The sequence below is a fragment of the Nerophis ophidion genome, linkage group LG17 (assembly GCF_033978795.1).
Source record: "Nerophis ophidion isolate RoL-2023_Sa linkage group LG17, RoL_Noph_v1.0, whole genome shotgun sequence".
In the NCBI taxonomy this organism is placed as follows: Eukaryota; Metazoa; Chordata; class Actinopteri; order Syngnathiformes; family Syngnathidae; genus Nerophis; species Nerophis ophidion.
The window spans coordinates 50,154,555-50,159,779 of record NC_084627.1 but is presented as its reverse complement, the minus strand read 5'-3'; the positions used below and the strand labels follow the sequence as shown (position 1 = coordinate 50,159,779).

At 40.1% G+C, this 5,225-nt stretch overlaps 1 long non-coding RNA gene across 1 annotated transcript; it reads right to left on the bottom strand.

Moving 5' to 3' along the window:
- Positions 1–2,174: 2,174 nt before the first annotated feature.
- LOC133536628 (uncharacterized) lies at positions 2,175–4,999 on the bottom strand. Its single transcript, XR_009802513.1, has 3 exons — positions 4,808–4,999; positions 2,747–2,858; positions 2,175–2,625 (listed from the first exon to the last, which is right to left on the bottom strand). It is a non-coding gene; the product is annotated as an uncharacterized LOC133536628 (long non-coding RNA).
- Between the last annotated feature and the right edge of the window lie 226 nt (positions 5,000–5,225).

The following is a 5,225-nucleotide window of genomic DNA, read 5'->3' as shown; positions in this document are numbered from 1 at the left end:
AGCACTTGAAGAAAAATGGGCTGCATGGTCGAGTGGCCAAAAAGTTCAATTTTGGTCTCATCACTCAGAATGACTTTGTACCAGAAGTTTTGAGGCTGGTCTCGGTGCTGTTTGGCGTCACGCAAGCGGGATACTTTGTGACATTTGCGCGGAAATATCTTTCTTCTGGCGACTCGGCCAAGAAATCATAAATTCTCCCAGCGAATGTAAACCTATGAGCACAACTGTAAGTCTGTTTTTAGGTCAAAAGAGAGAATAATTAATTCTCCCATTGAATGGGATTTAATTCCATATAATATCACTTCTCCTTTCCTTCCTTCTTTCCTTCCCTCCTTCCTTCTTGGAGTCCTCAGTTTCCAGTAGGTTGGAGAGACTGTCCCTCCAGGCTGTAATTAGGCAGCTCTGCCTCAGCTCTGCGTTCAGTCATGGCTGGCTCATTGTGCACATGGATTCCTTTGCAACGCTTAATTGGCTGAACATTGTTTAGCTCTCTTAGTCATTTCTCCTCCTCACCTCTTTTTTTTTTTTATTGCAACCAAGCACAACCTTCACCCTTCACTTCTCTCTCTACCTTTTTAGCCCAACTCGACAAACTTGCGTTTCGTCACCACCTTATTTGTTCTTCATTATCAACTTAGAACATTTTACTCCGTTTGACCCGCGCACCCCCATCCCTCCTCCAATTTGGCCACGCTCCAGAACCAGCGGGGCTGTAGCCCATGGTCCTAATTGTCAGGACGAGGGTAGAGCCTGAACGAGACGACCATATGGTGCTTAGCTGTGAGGCCAAACTCCTCGGGCGTTTTAAGGTTACCTCACTCCGAAGTCTTGGTTCACTGTATGGTGAACTCTTTTCTCCATCACAATTTATGACTCAACATGCCAGACTGGCTCGGGTTTTATAACTTGTTCAAATTGAGGGAGGGGGTGCAGATATTGCCGTCTGCAGGAAACTAGTGTCATTTCTTTTTAGGTTCCTATCTTTCTATCTGGGGTGTCTTGGGACTAGCAGAAAACGCAATTGGTCAGTAAATAAATGATTGGTACTGTTTGTGTTTGCGATTGAAATAATCCAATTTGAAGTATTCATTTAGACTACGGGCAGCACGGTGGACCAGGGGGTTAGTGCATGTGTCTCACAATACGAAGGTCCTGAGTAGTCTTGGGTTCAATACCAGGCTCGGGATCTTTCTGTGTGGAGCTTGCATGTTCTCCCCGTGACTGCGTGGGTTCCCTCCGGGTACTCCGGCTTCCTCCCACCTCCAAAGATATGCACCTGGGGATAGGCCCCTCCCACCTCCAAAGACATGCACCTGGGGATAGGCCCCTCCCACCTCCAAAGACATGCACCTGGGGATAGGCCCCTCCCACCTCCAAAGACATTCACCTGGGGATAGGCCCCTCCCACCTCCAAAGACATGCACCTGGGGATAGGCCCCTCCCACCTCCAAAGACATGCACCTGGGGATAGGCCCCTCCCACCTCCAAAGACATGCACCTGGGGATAGGCCCCTCCCACCTCCAAAGACCTGCACCTGGGGATAGGTTGATTGGCAACACTAAATGGTCCCTAATGTGTGAATGTGAGTGTGAATGTTGTCTGTCTATCTGTGTTGGCCCTGTGATGAGGTGGCAACTTGTACAGGGTGTACTCCCCCTTCCGCCCGGATGCAGCTAAGTAAGGCCCCCCCTGCCCCCACCCCCGCCCCCGGGACAAGTGGTAGGAAATGGATGGATGGACGATAAAAGTTGGAATTTTACTCAATAACAGACACAATTTTACAAGCAAAGCTGAACATTTTGGCAATCTTACGAGTTGTAAATTCACTTGACAAAAGTCACAGTTTTATGAGAAAACTTTAAAATTTGGGCAATATTGTAATAACGGAATTTTACTTGGAAAAATGATGACAAAAGTCATCAGTTTACTCAAAAAATGTCACTATTTTACAAGAACAAATAAAAAGATTGGCAATATTTGGACAAAAGTCAGAATCTTATATGACAAATGTCACAATTTTGCATTAAAAAGTAATAATTTTACATAAAAAAGTAATAATTTTATGAGGAAATATTGTATGATTACAGAATCAGAGAGAATGTGACAAATGGTTCCCCATTTTATAAGAAAAAAGTCGACACATTGCGAGAAAAAGACGACTTTTTTGTTTGTAATTTTTTTTATTCTTCATTATTTACTTAAAGTTATTACAGTATGTCTGTATATACGTTTTTTTTTTTTAATTAATTTAGGCCAAAGGGGGTGCGTTTCAATTTCTTACACACACTTGTTATTTCATATGTTGGCCAGAGGGGGAGCACTTCAGATTTTCACACACACTTGTTATTTCATATGTTGACCAGAGGGGGAGCACTTCAAATTGTTTACACACACTTGTTATTTCATATGTTAACCAGAGGGGGAGCACTTTTAAAACGGACACACAGTCAATTTGAAAAATCCCTCCTTTTTTTGGGACCGCCCTAATTTTGATAGATGTCACCACCAGGGGGCCAATGAGACATTCTCTATTAGATGCAATGGTTTTCCTTATTGGGACCATGTTTTATGTCCTAACTTGTTCACCTGGTCCTCATATGGACGCTACTTTTCCTTGTTGATGTCTAAAGAAGGGTAGAAACACACACAAACAAAAACACACACACACACACGTTCAATGAAGGATGCAATGCAGAAACGTGAAGCTTCTCTCGTCTCCTCTTCAGCATGTCAGAAGCATTTTACCGGGTGATTAAACGCTGCAGTGAGCGTTCAAGCCCTCCAGTTTGCCTGCAGGCTCCGCCACGATCCTTGCACCTGCCGCTCTGATCCACTGACCGGCCCCCCATCAACCCCACTACACACACACACACACACACACACACACACACAAGCACGCACGCATGCACACAAAAAAATATCTACATTCTAGAAGAAAATAGCTTTCATGCAGTGCACTGTTTATCCAATATTAGGATTCATGCATTATTTAATGACAAATTAAAGGGGAACTGTACTTTTTTAATGAGAGACAAGAACACCCATGTCTTTTTTTAATTAGGATTTCAAAGATGACAAACACTTGGATGATACTTTTTTTTATATATATATATATATATATATATATATATATATATATATATATATATATATATATATATATATATATATAAATATATATATATATATATATATACAGTGGGGCAAAAAAGTATTTAGTCAGCCAGCGATTGTGCAAGTTCTCCCACTTAAAATGATGACAGAGGTCTGTCATTTTCATCATAGGTACACTTCAACTGTGAGAGACAGAATGTGAAAAAAATATCCAGGAATTAACATTGTAGGAATTTTAAAGAATTTATTTATAAATGATGGTGGAAAATAAGTATTTGGTCAACCATTCGAAGCTCTCACTGATGGAAGGAGGTGTTGGCTCAATATCTCAGGATACATGGCCCCATTCATTCTTTCCTTAACACGGATCAATCGTCCTGTCCCTTTAACAGAAAAACAGCCCCAAAGCATGATGTTTCCACCCCCATGCTTCACAGTAGGTATGGTCTTCTTGGGATGCAACTCAGTATTCTTCTTCCTCCAAACACGACGAGCTGAGTTTATACCAACATGGATACATGGATGATACAGCAGAGGATTGGGAGAATGTCATGTGGTCAGATGAAACCAAAATAGAACTTTTTGGTATAAACTCAACTGGTCGTGTTTGGAGGAAGAAGAATACTGAGTTGCATCCCAAGAACACCATACCTACTGTGAAGCATGGGGGTGGAAACATCATGCTTTGGGGCTGTTTTTCTGCTAAGGGGACAGGACGATTGATCCGTGTTAAGGAAAGAATGAATGGGGCCATGTATCCTGAGATTTTGAGCCAAAACCTCCTTCCATCAGTGACAGCTTTGAATGCTTGACCAAATACTTATTTTCCACCATCATTTACAAATACATTTTTTAAACTTTCTACAATGTCAATTCCTGGATTTTTTGTTCACATTGTGTCTCTCACAGTTGAAGTGTACCTATGATGAAAATTACAGACCTCTGTCATCATTTTAAGTGGGAGAACTTGCACAATCGCTGGCTGACTAAATACGGTTATATACCAGAGGTGGGTAAGGTAGCCAGAAATTGTACTCAAGTAAGAGTACTGTTACTTTAGAGATTTATTACTCAAGTAAAAGTAAGGAGTAGTCACCCAAATATTTACTTGAGTAAAAGTAAAACGTATGTTGGGAAAAAACTACTCAAGTACTGAGTAACTGATGAGTAACTTGATTGTTTAATGATTACGGCAACAAATAATGCACAGAAACATAAAAATAGCAATGAGCAAATTCACAGCCAGGAATATCTCTTAAGCAACTAAAACAATATTATATATTAAATAATAATATATTAAAATAAAATAAAAATTAAGGCAAATTGAGCCACAATAACTTAACAGCACCATAGGCTCAGTAGGCATTGATTGATTGATTGAAACTTTTATGAGTAGATTGCACAGTACAGTACATATTGCGTACAATTGACCACTAAATGGTAACACCCCAATAAGTTTTTCAACGTTAATCAATGACTTAATAAATGACCATGTCGAGGTGATCTGCCTCATATATACATACACACATATCATATATATATACATACCTTTATATATACAGTATATAATTTATATTTATGTATTTTGCCGTTTTTGTTGACATGTTGAAGGTGTTTTAATGAATATACATGCATGTTTAACATATAGATTCCTATCTTTCATGAAGACAAAAATATAAGTTGGTGTATTACCTGACAGTAGTGCTGGTAACGTCCACGTTTTCAAATGGAGGAGAAAAAAAGTTCCTCTTTTCTGTCTAATACCACATGAAAGTCGTTGGTTTTTGGCATCTTATTTGTCCAGCTTCCATATTCGTTTTTATACACTTTACAAGAAATACATTGGCGCCGAACTCCGTAGCTTGCTAGCTTGTTTGCTCTGGCTTTCGGAGACTCTTATTTTGTTAGCGCAGGCGCAATGGAGCGGCGCTTTTATTGTGAAGACAGGAAGTGTGCGATCAGTCTTTAGGCTTTGGACGGGAAGTACGCTTGAAATAGAAAGTGTCTTTTTTCGTTTACACTTTTGATTGATTCATTGATGGATTGAAACTTTTATTATTAGATTGCACAGTACAGTACATATTCCGTACAGTTGACCACTAAATGCTAA